At 40.2% G+C, this 15,333-nt stretch overlaps 1 long non-coding RNA gene across 5 annotated transcripts in view; it reads left to right on the top strand.

The window, feature by feature from the left end:
• The window catches only part of LOC121664125, a 60,482-nt gene that overhangs the window by 25,692 nt on the left and 19,457 nt on the right, over positions 1–15,333 (top strand). For all 5 annotated transcript variants that reach the window (XR_006015884.1, XR_006015885.1, XR_006015883.1 and 2 more), the window contains 2 exons: positions 5,847–5,970; positions 8,706–8,767. This is a non-coding gene — a long non-coding RNA (uncharacterized LOC121664125). The remainder of the gene's footprint in view (positions 1–5,846; positions 5,971–8,705; positions 8,768–15,333) is intronic.

Here is a 15,333-nt window from a genome sequence, read left to right on the forward strand (position 1 = left end):
ACCTCCTAAAACCATCACACAGCCACAAGAACTAATGGCAAAAATTATCATGAAGGGTAGAGCAAGGCTCCGCACCCTGGCAGGATGTGACTTTGCATGCATCTATTTACCTGTAACAACTGATGCATTAGATCACCTACTCCAAAATAATATAAATTTACAATTTGCATTAGATAGTTACTCAGGCCAAATCTCAAATCATTACCCAAAACATGACATGTTTAATCTGCCATTTTCTTTCATCCCTCGAGAGATTCAAAGTAGAAAACCCCTCGATGCGATTACCGTTTTTACTGATGCCTCAGGAAAAAGTAAAAAGTCCGTGGTCACATGGAAAAATCCAAAGACGCAAAAGTGGGAATCTGACATTGAGGTAATCCAGGGATCACCACAAGTAGCTGAACTAGCAGCTGTCGTTAGAGTATTTGAGAGGTTCAAAGAACCCTTTAATTTGGTCACAGACTCAGCATATGTAGCTGGAGTAACTGTTAGAGCTGAGCATGCTCTCCTAAAAGAAATCTCAAACAAGAAAATTTATGATTTACTCTCAAAATTAATCTATCTGGTTTCCCACAGAGAGCATCCCTATTTTGTCATGCATGTGAGATCACATACAAACCTGCCAGGATTTATTGCAGAGGGTAATCGTAGAGCTGATGCTCTGGCTATGCCAGCAGACATAGTTCTATCAGCCGACTTACCAAAGCTCCCCCAAGTTTTTGAACAAGCAAAATTGAGCCATGCCATGTACCATCAAAATATTCCTGCTTTTATCCGCATGTTCCATCTGTCGCGGACACAGGCAAAAGCAATAGTGGCAACATGTCCCAACTGCCAGAAGCTACAGCTTCCATCACTGGGCATGGGGGTCAATCCCAGAGGCATTAATAGTGGTGAAGTGTGGCAAATGGACGTCACACATTTCCCTGAATTTGGGAGATTAAAATACGTTCATGTTTCTATTGATACCTTCTCTGGTGCTATGTATGCCTCTGCACATGCAGGTGAAAAGGCTAAGGATGTTGAAAAACATCTTGTCCAAGCTTTTGCTGTGCTCGGTATACCTGAGGAGATAAAAACTGATAATGGACCTGCCTACACCTCCCAGGAGTTTAAAAACTTTCGTCAGCAGTGGGGATTTCGACATGTTACAGGTATTCCTCACTCCCCAACTGGACAAGGCATTGTTGAACGTGCCCATCAAACCCTCAAGCGAATGCTGCTACAACAATCAGGGACCACCAAACTCAACTCACCTGTCCTCAGACTCAGCAAAGCACTGTTTACCATAAACTTCCTGAATGGCACATTTGAGGATCCAAACCCTCCCATCTATCGTCATTTCCAGAACACCAGGAGACAGAAACTGCAGGAAAATCCAGAAGTCCTGATCCGGGACCCAGAGACTCAAAAAATCCAAGGACCGTACAAACTTGTAACTTGGGGACGTGGGTATGCCAGTGTATCTACCCCTCAAGGACTGAGATGGATCCCAGGGAAGTGGGTAAAACCTTATGTCACTTCCTCAAAAGTTAAGGAGGTTAAAACTGCCTCCTGGAAGAGACGCCGTAAAAAGAATCCTGATTTTGCACCTTCATGTAAACCCCCTACTGCAGATCTTTATGTTAATCCCTTAAGTTAAGTTGCACTGTTTTGCACTCAGGTTTTTGCACTGTATTTTGTAAACCTTTGTCCTGATACTCCATACCATAGATGTCCTGACTAAACCCCTGAGTTTTGACTGGGGAACTAGTTTAAAGGCATCCTAGGTACTGTCGAGTTGTAGGGACGATAGATTACAATTATATTTTGCACTGTTGTTTTGTTACTGTTCTATGCACTTTTAAGTTACTAAGAGTTACAACCCAGCTTTAAAGAAAAAAAAATAAGGAATTGTTGCTGCCTGTTTTGAGCTTCCCCTCCCCCCTCCCAAAGACATGTGCTCATAGCTCCTTTGTTCCAATCGCGGGCAAAACCAAATGTAACTCAGACTCTTCAGCAGTGTCTGATTGGCCGCTCACCCCGGGTCCACCCCCAGTCATCCCCTTTCCCCTTCTCCGAATAAAAGATGGTCGAGGGGAGGCAAACGCTCTCTCTCAGCTCAGCTACTTTCCTGTAAACATCTCTGGTCGTCTGTCTCATTTGAAGGCTTCTAACTGCAGGGAATTGAGCGAGCAGGGAGCTATATTTCTCCCTCTTTGCTTCTGCTGATGGTATTTGCTCTGCAGCTGATTCAGGTACCGATTTTAGAGCTACTAAAGTGCTAGATCGCCCTTGCTACCTCTCAAGGCTGCTCGAGGCTTTCTAAGGCATTGAAATACAAGCGCTAGCCGGTAAAAAGCTGAAAAGATACCTTCCGCAGACCTGGGCCAAGGCCAACAACTCAATTCATGTTATTGGCTGAGTAAGAAAAATGCCACTGGTGCTGACCTTGTAATAAATCCACAGCCCCTGTCCCCGCGCCACCAACTGTCCAGACCAGCCTTTTGAAGACTGATTGTATCTGCATTCTGGCTGCTAGAATTGTTTGGGTTTTTTTGTTATTTCAACTCTGTGGTCTCGGAGGAGCAAATTCCTCAATAATTTTGCCTTCTCATCGCCACTCTGTGCTGTGTGCCAGCAAGGCTGGAGAACAAGGCTGTCTTTAAATGAATAAGCCTTTCCTTTTCCTCCTCGCAGTCATACAGGTTAAACACGACTTCTTGCTTCTGTCATTCATCCTATTAAGAAAACCCCAGACTGCCAAGTGCAACTTCATTTGCCAGTTTCCAGGGGATGGCAAGCATTTATACCTGAATCATAAACCCTGAAGGAAGGGCCTTATCTGATGTGGTACACCAGGCTTAATGGGCTGGTCTGTGCAGCTGCAGCACCTTGGGTAAGAACTTCAACAGTGCCTCTTAAAAATAGCCAGCTTGGTGTTACATTCACTGTGCTGAAGGACATGGCTGTTTATATTTACAGAGCTCACACTTCACTGCTGCAAGTGGTTCTTTGATGGCAGGATCTAATTGAGCAATATCCTAAACTGGTTTGATTCAGTTTGAAATTCCAGCTCTGCAGCAAGATCGAATGAGGTTGGACCAGTTATCACCCTCTCTCAGCCTCACTTGTAGGATAGAGATGTGTTAACATGTTGGTGATGTAAGACTGAAGGAAGACTTTGCTTGTAGCCATTATTGCTGAACCAGTTGTTCTGATGCTTTACCCAGAAAGCCCTGTGTCCTTATAAATGTAAAATTTCTTTCTTTCTTTTTTTTTTTTTTAAATTCTTGAGCAGATGGAAGACTTAGATGGAAAGAAATAAAAACATAATTTGCCAAAGCCCTCAATTAATCATAATCAAGTTTGTGCATGTTATACTCTACAAGGATAACAACAATGAAACACAAGGAGAAAAGGATGCTTTCTTCAGGCAGTTCTGGAGACATAAAAGCAATAAAGAAGGATACTTCAGAATAATGTGGAGATATATGACTGCACTAAATAAAAATGCTTCTTTAACGTACTGTAAAAATAAAGATGTTTAGTTAGATTTATCATTCTTGTTACAAACACAAATTGATCCCTTGAACTACACCACTGGCTCTGAAAGTATCCAAGGAATGGTTGCAGCCCACTTTTTTCTGTAATTACTTAAACATTGTTTTATTAGTTAGAGAGCTAACTGGATCATTCCATCTATTCATTCCAAGGTTAATATATGGGGCACTTGATCAGGCAGATATGGATTTTTGGATTTTATACTATATGTTCAAGCCATCTTTTAATTTTAATTTGGTATACTGAGAGGAATGGTTTGCTTATTACGTTCTGTGAATCGCATGCAAACCTGTGAAAAGACATTTTTAAAACTAGTTTTACAAATAGCAACATGTGGTAATTGAAAGCAACCCCACTCCCCAAATCCGCTCTTGATTGGCTTAAGAACATTCAAAATCAGTGAGATTCATTTCTGCAGCCTCATTCAACCATTGCAATGAGCAAATGAAACAATTGTTTTATTTGTAAGAGGAGATTATCCCTTGAAGGCAGATAGAAGGATACTGCCTACAGAACCCCATTTGCAGGCACAAAGAGCGCTTAGTCAATTTTTGGCAGTGATACTGAAGCTATTAGTTTTGGATATGAGTTCACTGATGTTCAGAGCTGTAGATTTCCAGTTAGTTCATGAAGGGCCTTTAAAATTACACACAGAGCTTCATTAATTGCCTCAGAAAAGAAGCAACAAATATCAGGCCCTTAAAGTGTGTGCACAGAATGGCCATTGATTTCAATGAATATTCCCCACTGGAGAGCTGGTCTTACGTCCTGGGAAGGCAATCACAGTTTGTACAGTAGTTGCATCAGCATTGCCTCAAAGTACAAGGGCTTTTGCAGGATCAGGCCCTGGTAGCTGCTATTTTTTTTTTTTTCCTCTCTCTCTTTTTCTCTCTCTAATTGTCTATATGCATGGTTTATATACATGTCCACACACGTACACATATATAATCCTGATTCAGTGCATTAGAAGTGTAACAGTGAATGTGTTAACTCAAGTTAGAGACCAATACAAGATGACAAAGTCAGGGTCTTGCAAAAAAAGAAAAAAAATAGAAATCCAGTTCTGTGGTCTTAAAGGCCTTCTTTGTTTTTCCTTTTTCATTTGGTAGAATATTGCCTGAACATTTGTTCTGCAACCAGCTATCCATAAAGGAGAATTTCCTATGCCTTCCTTGCAAACGGCACAACCTCATGTGATCCTTGATCACAACAAATTGATTTATTTAAATAAAAATAATGATCTTCTTTCCTTTCTCCAGTCCCAGCAGCAAAATCCCATGTAAACCTGATCAGCAAATTGATACAGATATCTTCTTTTGCCCTCCTTTCTGGAACCCAAACAATACCACCCTGATCCCCAAGTAATAAGAAAATGATTTATGCAAACAAAAATAATTATTTCTCTTTTCTTTCCACCCTCTGACTGTATAATCTCAGAAGCTCCTTGTTTAACAAATTGATTTATTTAAATTAAGCAAATAGTGATCTCCTTTTGACCTCTGTGGAGCACCTCTGTGGCGGACTCCTACCACTGCAGCCACCTTACCCATATGCTTAGGAGGATGTATTTTAAAATATAACAGCACTTCAAACTAACCTTGATACTCTGTGGTTCCTTTAATCAAAGCTTGTGGAAACTCTGTTTCTTGAAATGAAGTTAGGACGTGTGACATCTGAAAATTAGGAAAAGTAAGTTAAACGTCACTGAACCATCACTGGCAAAACTTCCATAGAGAATAGGCAGAGTCCTGCTTGTCAGTGGTTCCATTGACATGGTCTTATTCTATGTTTGATAGCCCTGAAGGTGTATAAATACACATAGATATACATGTTATCTGTATATTTTTACTGTGCTGGTTTTATATAAATTTGTATTTTCTGTTCTGTCCAACCAATGCCTCTGTTTTGTGCAGCTGCTACTTAAACAGTCATTTGGGCATTATACAGAATTACATAATTATACGTGCTATAAGCAAAAGTGCAAATAGTCCCACTTAGCACCTAATCAGATGATATCTGTTGTGAAATGCTGGTGAAGGAGCCAATAGATATGACTTACTTTGCTATTAGCTCTGCTTCTTTGGAGGCGAGTACGGACTGCAGCTGGAATTTGGCAGAGATGGAAGAGGGATTAAGTGATAGCAGGGGCCTGAGTGTATTGTATACAGAAACATTCTTTCCTTGACCAGTTTCTGTGGTGTGCAATGCTCAGAGCAGGATAGTGGTGTTAACCAGTCTCCCAGATTTTGAAATACTTTGTTTTTTTGCAGTTCATTCACACTCTGTGTCTGCTTTGGTTTCAGACCCGTGATGCACTCCGACAGAAGACAGTGGTGTGACAGGAAGGGTGACACAAGGCTCTTACTTTTACATTCAATAATTGATTCTCCTGGATGGATTGTGACTCCCTAAAGGTTGCAAAGAGAGGTAAGAATGATTGGACAGCTTAAAAAACATTAGTTCCTTCCAAAGTCAGAAAGTTTTCGCTCCCTTGTATTGCTCTCCTTCACGGTCCAGCACTCTTTGGGACTCTTTGGAAATACATGGGAAAATCATTAAGAGAGATTGTTTTTATTAACCAGGCATTTTCTTCTTTCATTTTTGGGTAATTTTGAGTGGTTTTTTGTAATGCTCAACACTGAATTGGGAATCACCATATGAAAAACCTGTGTCAGTTTTTACAATTGTCACAAAGTCTACATGGGAAATCCAAATGGAAGGGAAAACATTACAAAAACTGCTCAAGTTGCAAAAGAAAAATATAGATACCTCTGAAGTTTAACAAATCCCACCGTTTTTATTTTGTCCGTTTGAAATACATTTTTTATTCTTCCAACATTGAAATAATTGAGGCTTTTGCATGTGAACACCTTTGGAGATATAATCTAAAAATATACTTGGATATTTGTTTCAGAATATTCTATCTTGAAGTTCAGTCCTTCCCATGCATTTTCATTACCTTTACTCCTGACTCACACTAATAAAATGAGGTGAGACTCACGCTATAACATTATGCAAAAATGGTCCCATAAAAAAAATAATAATCTTGCTGTGAAATTATACACAGACAGTTATTAGAGCTGCAACCTTTTAAAAAATTTGGCCACTCTCTATTGACTTGCCAGAGAGGCAAGTATTTCTACAGATGGCTTGGAATTAGTAGAACATGAAATAATGTCAATGGTACTGGTAAGAGGATTAACCAGCAGTTCTGATGCTATTGAACCGTTTGCAGAGACCATATTAAACAGCCACATCAGTCCACAGGTCAGCCCTGCAGTTCTTCTGCTAAGCAAACACAGATGTAGAGCTCCCTTTCATGGGCATCATTTCATGCCTTTGACATATGTTAGGCTCTTGGGACTCAGTGGCATATTTACAGCCTGAACATTAAAGATTCCTTTTTTTTAGATCATTAGTGGACACCAATGTCTGAGTTGGCAGCAAAAGGAAAAGCAGGAGCCCAGGACACTGGGGATGGACCCCAGCAGCGCAAACGTATCAGTGAGGAATTAAGCTGCTAGAAAGCTCCCTGATGAAATGCTGGGGCCTTTTTCAGTTGCTGACAAAAATCCTCCTTTAAGAATCTAGTCAGTTTTAAATATCTTTTTCTTTCTGGTTGATCTTCTCTGTTTTTTGCCAAAGCTGGCTATGAAGTTGCAGTGGTTGAGTTTCACAAGGCGAGAGGGTTCAGCTCATGTCAGCACTGCCAGGCCTCTGTGCTTGTTCAAAGTTTGTGCAAATCTGCTGGGACTACAAATTGGCCAGAAGAAATGGAGGGAACAGTCAGTCTTACAATATTTCTGTTCCTTTTCTATTCCAACAGAAACTTTGGCAGTTCTTTAACATTTTCCTCAGTTTTTTGTTTCTCTGAAACTAGGAGTCAGAATTGAAGAAATTAAATAGCATAGCTATGGGATGAACAGGTATTTTTTAGATACACAAAATACATACCTATGTATGTCTAGTGAGAACAGGGTGGGACAGGTTCTTGTGTATCTGAATAGTTTTACTTGTCTCAATCCTGAAAACTTGTCAGTTTTCAGATAAAGATATAGGTATAGACATGCTATGTTCAAAGTAGAATTCCTGAATGTAAAGGTTGCTGACAAAGAATTTGTATAGAAAAAAGAAGGTCAATCAAGTGATAAAATACAGAGCTTCTGGTCAATAATTATTTAATATGGTGCAAATTTTTGGTGATTTCCAACATACAACTGGAAATATGCATACATACACGTGTAGCCACTTCTTCCTTCAAGAGGAAATAAAGACACAACCAGAGAGCGTAACAATGAATTGCATTCAACCTAGAACTGCTTTAGCATGTCTTCAAGAGCTGCTGCCTGCTTCAGTGATGGATTATAAGTTAGCATGGAATCCCACAGGCATGGCAAGGTATTTATGTAGTGTTCTGATTGCTCAGACATTCCCAAAAACTGTACAGTCAGAGCAGGAATCAGGGTATCACTATCTCCCACTTTATTTCATTTATTTATATTTAGCAAGTGCTGGAGTATTACAAACCACCGAGCACAGCTGTAGCTGGAATATAGTTTCCAAAGCTTATTTACAGTAGCTCTCACTCACAATGGTATATTACTCCATAAGTAGTTCTATTGATTTCAAGAGATCCATTAGAGAGGTTCCATTCCTTGTACATCTGAGTGCATCTTGATTTTGTCTCATGGTTGAAATGTAGAATAAGCTCCTTTACTGCAGTGTTCTTAAATGCATGAACAGTTTGAAAATAGCCCTACTCCAAGCCCTCCCTCAAAAGCTCATAATAGTGCAAAATACTGGTGAGGCTGGAGGGATGCAGGTTTTGCAATATTTTATTTCCTTCAAGAAGCAGTGATACAGGTTCTTCAGTTATACATAGATGAATGTGCATTGCATGTGCTGTTTTCAGCTGTGTACTTACACCAGTCCAAAATCCCAAGAGAAAAAGAAAAGTTGAGATTCACATCAGTAGCAAAAAACATCAGGTGATGTTGATTTAAAGAAAACATTAATCAATCCAGATTTGCTTGGAATGGGGCCCAGGTTCACTCAACAGGTTGGTGAACCTTAGTAAATGTTTCTGTGAATCTCTTCTGTGTTTTGACTGTAACATGATCTGAAATCATCTGAGTTGCATGTGGTTTTGTTGTGCACATTAGGAACGCTCGTGGGGCGAATCCAGGGAAAGACAGCGGTGCTAAATTTTGCATGACGTGGTAAGGTAAGAAGTGTTTCACTCTTCCTGACACTCCCTGATACCAAAGTGAACAACAGTTGATGCTGTCAGCACAGTTTTAAAAGAGGAGACAATCACTGTCTGTCAGGCTCCTTGTGTCTCCAGGACAAAATTTAAACTTTATTTCGGAGCCAACAGACAGTTTTCAAATCATATCCTGAAAAACCATTTCATGAGTTTTGGACTATTATTTTCTTTTCCTTTGTTTCTGGTAAATGTCAAAAGTTTTACTGCATAGGCAGGTACTGGAGTTGTGAACAGCATGCAATGTTTCTTGATGTATATTGGTTTGAAAAAGTTTTATAGTGTTTCTCAAAATTAGGTTTTTATGTTGAGTGGATGAACAACTTGTGTTTTAACTTCATTCGGTTTGTATCTGAATTCATAAATTGGTGTACTCAGCCTCCATAGCTGGATATAAAGTATTTAAGATCCATCTACACCAATCAGGTAAAAAATATGACGAGGTGACACTTTCTATTAATTTTATTTTTAATCCAAACTAGAGCCCAGAGCAATAAAGATGTGAGACACTCTGCACAAAAAACAAAATCTAATTCATCAGAGGATGCCAAATTTTTAATTCTGTTTCAGGGTGAGCAACAGAATTTTGCTGGAGCTGAGATTTTGGAAACAAAGGCAGGTGGGAGGAGCTGTTTATTTTTTTACACTGATTCGCTGCCTCATAATTGAGACGTGTTTGTGGATCAGTGAAATGACAGGGAGAAAAGGAGGCCGGGGAGTGCAGCTTAGTGGCCTGGTGTATATATACAAGGTCAGACTAGATAATTTAACTGTCTCTTCTGGCCCTAAACCTGAGGAAACTCAAAGGAAAAATGAAAGTCTGCAGATGTAATAAGAAAAAAATGTAACAGGCTGGAGTGTCCTTTAATGCCCCCGAGGTTCAGCATTCCTTAAACACATCAAGCAGACTGGGGTACAGCCGCAGATGGAATGGCCTTGCCAGTCCATTCAGAAGTACAGTAGAAAGGAAGAACAGTGTGCCAGTAATATTCAGGTTTAAGCTGATCTCTTTATTCTCCTCAAGAAGAGTTTAGTTTGCACCCGCTTGTATCGTTGCGTTTTTCCACTGAGGTTTTCTCACTTATTTAACTTGACACAGGGAGCCCCCTCTGAGGTCTTTGAGATTCCAACCAGCATTGGAAGTGACAGCCCAGATAAGGCAGGTAATCATATCAGACCTTCGGGGACCGCACTGACTACTTTTTAATTGATAATTCCAAATTTCTGTAATAAATTTGTCTCTTAATTATATACATCATGTCATACATGGTAGCTAATGATTACCACTAGTCTAAGTCTGCAGCCTTCAAGACATCCTTCTCCCTACCATATAATCATAATTTCCTTCCAAATTAAGATTTCCTCAGAAAGAAAATGAACAAAACCTGCACATTAAATCCAATTCTTTCCAAATAAAATAAAAGTAGGTAAGTTTAAGATACTAAGTAAGTGATTTTAATTAATGGATCATTTCAGGAAGATCATAAAACATTTAAATAACACTGAAGTCATGTATATTTAAGCAGTTTTATAGAGAATTAAAGTCTTAAATGGTAAATTTCAAATGTAAATACAAAAGTTGATAGAGGAATGTTAATTGCTTTTCCTAAGTTTCTCACATGGCCTAGACGTTACGGGAGGTATCCAGAATTACATTCATAGTAATAATGTGCCCAATTCAAAGCTTATTAAAGTCCTTGGAATTTTTCCATGGATTTTAGCAGTCATTGTATGAAAACTGAAAATGCTTTTCAATGTCCAACTTCCAGTACTGTGGAAGTCGCTTATATGTCAAAATTATACATGTGATGTCAATATTCTAATGTAATAGTAAATTTTTAGTTCAAAACTCCTTTTAGTAGCCAAGAAATTTAAACTGAGAACTTATCCACTTACCTCTCAAACAAATAAAATTACATTTTCAGTAACAGACATTTTACACCAGCGGATTAGTTTACATAAAAGAAAACTTATACACCAAGAGAAGCTGCTACAATTAGACAACAAAATGTGCCAACAAATTAAATTATCAAGAATGTGAGTTCTCACATGCCTGTCTGTAGGTCAGCAATACTCTCCCATTATTTTTGACTTAAATAGATCAAATTGAAACTTAATTTTACAGTTTGATAATAATGAAATGCATAAGGCTTGAAAATAATGAAATTAAAATCAGAGGTAGTAAGGCTGAAAAGCTGTGATGCATACATTTTCTAAATTCCTTATTGTAAGCCACTTGGAAATGAATATCCCATTGGAAGAAAGAGCTCAGAAAGTAGTCCTCAGCAGTTTTCCTCGATTCCCTGAAAACATTTGGTCTTCTGTGAGAGTCTGGAAGAACCATGGCCACATCTCTTCGCATTTCAGTGTCAGAATGTGGATGGAAGTGGTAACTTTCCATGTAAGTTTTTTACTCCATGTAGACATAGGAATCACATTGCAGGGACACCAGCAGTCAAAAAAAAAAGTGGGAATGCTGTCACTGGGGTCTCCTTGTGATTAAATTGTCAGTGTGTGTGAGAAAAAGACACCTCAAGGGACTGGTAATTCTTACTGCCCCAAAAAAATCCAGAAGAAACACTTTTTTTTTCCCTCTAGAAAAGATTCACCAGCAGTGCTGCAATGATTTAATTCAGAACTAGGTAGCAGTGCGAAGTCTGTTTTCATTTGGTCCCTGGTGAGCCAAGTTCCATTGTTTTTCCCAGGGAAAGCTGTCCTGGTGCAGATGGCAGGTGAGGCAGTGCCCACCTCTCCTGTGCCCCGGTGCCTGGTGGAGGCGATGCCAACCTCAAAGGCTGTCCAGAGCCTCCATGGGCATTTCTGGCAGAGGGATGTGCATGCATGGCAGGAGTTCAGCCTCGTGGAGAAGCCACCCTGCCTGTCTCCGTGAGAGTGGGGCTGGAGGCAGCATAAACCTGGTCTTTTCTTTCTCTTCAAAGCATTTAACATCCCCATTACACACAGTCCGAGGCACGCGATCCAGGATGTTGCTGTGCCTCTGTTTCTTCAGCTGTTGGATGGGGATATTATTATGCTCTTGTCTCAGATGCTGAGAGGGTTAATTAATTATGTTTATGAAACCCTTTGAGATTCTCAGATGAAAGGTGGCTTTGGAATTGTTAGGTGTTATTATAGGAAAAAAAGAATGATTTTATTGCTTTATGTTAATGGTTAACATCTGCACCACAAAACCTGCTTGATCACATAAAGATTCTGCTAAGCATTTAATCCTAATTTGCAGGCTGATGCATATTCATTTTATTTAGAAGATTAATTTAGTCATCAAAGGTTAATCTGCCTCGGGTTTGTAATTAGACAGAGCAGTGACTTGGCGTCTCTGGGCTCACCCAGGTTGTGCTGGGTTTTCTGAGTGGGCAGGGCTGTAACTGTCACCAGTTTTCACTTCCAGATACTGCTCATAGAGGGCTTAATTGCTGGAGAAATGGTGAGTGGTAAAAGCCTTGGCCGGTTTGAAGACTAAAAATAAAAGGAGAGGTACAAGCCAATGAACAGTCAATATACTGAATCTCAGAATGCTGCTTAAATTCATCCCTGGCAGGTTTACTTAATGCAATATCAGGGGAATAAACAAGGGATTTTTTTGTATATGTATATGGAAAAATGATTTAGCAGATTTCACAATCTTTGCTGTGTGAATCCTGCCCCTCTTTCAAAATTAATGATTAGCAGTATGCAGAAAATTTCAGAAATGAAGAACTGTGAGGCTTTCAGCTGAAAATCTCAGATTTTAACTTTTAGCTGCTGTTAGGAGACACTGTTAAAAGGTTATATTATGTGACCTGTAGCTGCTTGTTCCCCTGAAAATTAAGCCTTTTGTGCTTAAGGTTAGCTCCTTTAATCAGAAGTCACTAAAGAAAATGTGGTCCTTGTGGAGAACAAAAATCATGTTTCCTTTGCAGGTACACCAGAAGGCATCTTTAATTACTGTTTATAAAGCTGGCTGTTACTAAGTGTGAAGGATTATTAGTGCCAGGGTATTGTCTTTTGAAGTGAGGAAGAACAGTGGCTGCCTCTTTGTCATGTGCTCATCGTTTCCCCGTTGTGAAGCAGTGGGAAGGGTGATATCAGAGGGTGTGTGCTGTGCCTCTGTGCCTCAGCATGGCGTGAGGCAGCGAGGTGGCCTCCAAAAATCTGGGGGATGGGACACCAGGGTGGCTTGGGACGTGCTCATCCTCACTGTCAGCAGGGATTGGGTTGTCAGAGGGCAGCTCTGTGCCGTGGGGATGGAGCTCGCACAGGGTAGGACATGGGGAGCTCAGTGTGGGAGATAGGGCTGGAAAACGGCAGAGGAAAGCCTCACAAATGGAGAATTTGTCACAAGAACAGTGGTTTGCCCAATATGAAATCAATACGTGCTGCAAAATAAGTACAGTAAATGAAAATCATGATATTAGAATTCAGGAATTTGGCCAAAGTTTTACATTTCATTGCAGCTTGGCTTTGGTCGAGTTTAGAATCCAGATTCCATAGCGGGGGCTGCTCTTTTTCCCCAGCACAGCTCTCACATCTCTATTATGATTTGCCAGTTTTCCCCTCCTCTTTCTGGTGCAGAACCTCAGAAGCATCCAGGAAAGGATTTTGGAGACCATAAACAGTCCTTAATTGAGAACAGCCCAAAATCAAGTTTAGTGCTAGCTTGACTATCAGAATATAAATGAAACTTTTTTATTAAAGCATTGTATTTTAATTATTATGAAGAACAAGTGGCCTAACGTGAAAAAGCTTTTAACAGCAGTTATTTGTTTGATAGCTGATAAGTTAGTTTTGGATGGATGATTACAGCTATTGCTTCTTGTTTTCCTCACTTTCATTTTTACTTGATCTAATGACTGCTTACTGATTTTCATTTGGATTTGTGGTGAACTTCTAATTCAATTGCTAATAAATTCAGATTGGTTTAGGCCTGTTATTGAAATCAAGTTCCTATTTCCAGTTTAAAAGGCCAGTGGAGTTTTTCTGGTGTTTTGAAGGAACTCGGAAGTGTTTTGAAACTCATGATTTGCAAAGCTGTTTGCAGGCTGACCCTTTGGTAATTAACAGCAAACACTTCTCGCTTTGTTCTTTACAAGAAAGGTAACCAGCCATGCAATGAGAGTATGTGATGGCAATTCACTACAACTGGGGAAAAAACCCCAAACAGCCAGAGCAGGTCTCACTCTAAGGAAGTACTGAAAAGTAATGTTACTCTTGCATTGTTCAAGCCCTTCCTTTGTAGCCAAGAGACTGAGAGTGGAATTACACACGTTTGCCACAGATTTTAGACTGTTTCTGCTATTTTAGTTCTCTCCTCATCCTGAACCTTTAGTGTCTTAACTTGCATCTTAATCCTGAGCTGATTTGTCTGAATGGTAGACAGGTACCACTGAAATGTGGATCGTGAGCTTCATCTGTCATCCTTGCTGCTGTATCATTAACTTCAGTGAGCTTCCGGTGGAATGAGTCTGGCCCACAAGAGGATGTGAACTGTCATGAAAACAAACCCCTTTCTCATCCATTTGAAATGTTTGTGGGAAAGAATGCCCTAAATATTTAGCAGGTTGTGTAATTTGAGAGGCAATGCAGGTTTTTTTGTTTAATTTTATTTTTCTCCCTACCTTTCCATTTACTTTATTAAATAGAAGAAAACCTTGCCTTAGGCCCAGTGTGCTTATGACAGGGAAAAAATATCGGCCAGAATCTCCATTATTACTCAGTCCTGTATATATTGTTATTGCTCTTGTATTTGTAACAGCAAAAAGTGACTATGTCGCTTATGAAAAATCCTGTTTGCAGAAAAATATCCTCTTCCCTCCACCTTTTCCAAACTCAGCACCCTGTGTAAAGAATCCAGGAGCATTTTTGTTGGTTCTGTTAGTGCAGCAGGGCTCGAAGCAGTGTGGATCTAAGGGCTGGGCACGTGTGCCATTGCAATGGTGTACGAGAGTGATGCAGCTCCTGGAAACAGGAGGGAGCAGAGATGTTTTAAGCCAGTTTAGCTTCCTCTCCCTTGCTTGTTTGGGAGTCAGTGCAGCTGCACAGAGAGCATCACTCAAATCTGCTGCAGGCCACCCTGGTTTCTGGTGGACAGAAAAACTAATGTGGGACTTCAGTGCTGCAAACTTTGCATGTCCCCACTGCGGTCACCGATTTCAGCACTTCCAAAAGGCAGCCAAACTGATGGCTTGCTTCAACCACCATCAAAGATCTTGCCCCTACGTATTTCAGCTGCAAGGAGCTACAGTGAGTCAGGTTTGGGTGGAGGGGGGAGATCCTCCACCCAGATTGCCAGCTCAAGCTTGCCAGGGCTTTATCTTGTGTTCTTAGGCAATGTGTGAAAGTTCTGCTTCTGGAAGAGCTCAGGGTTACACTCTTAGAGCAAAAGCAGAGTCCATCACGAGAATGAACCAGTGCCTGGCTGCTGCCTCTTCAGTCCTGTGTGGAGCAGGACCCTGAGACACCCATGCCTGTGCTTTAATGGAGCTGGTTTACATTTAATACAAGAAATTGTTGGCACAAGGCTTGTGAAT

The sequence above is a fragment of the Corvus kubaryi genome, unplaced genomic scaffold (assembly GCF_017639235.1).
Source record: "Corvus kubaryi isolate FWS band 111438036 unplaced genomic scaffold, C.kubaryi_AGA036_p1.0 37300, whole genome shotgun sequence".
In the NCBI taxonomy this organism is placed as follows: Eukaryota; Metazoa; Chordata; class Aves; order Passeriformes; family Corvidae; genus Corvus; species Corvus kubaryi.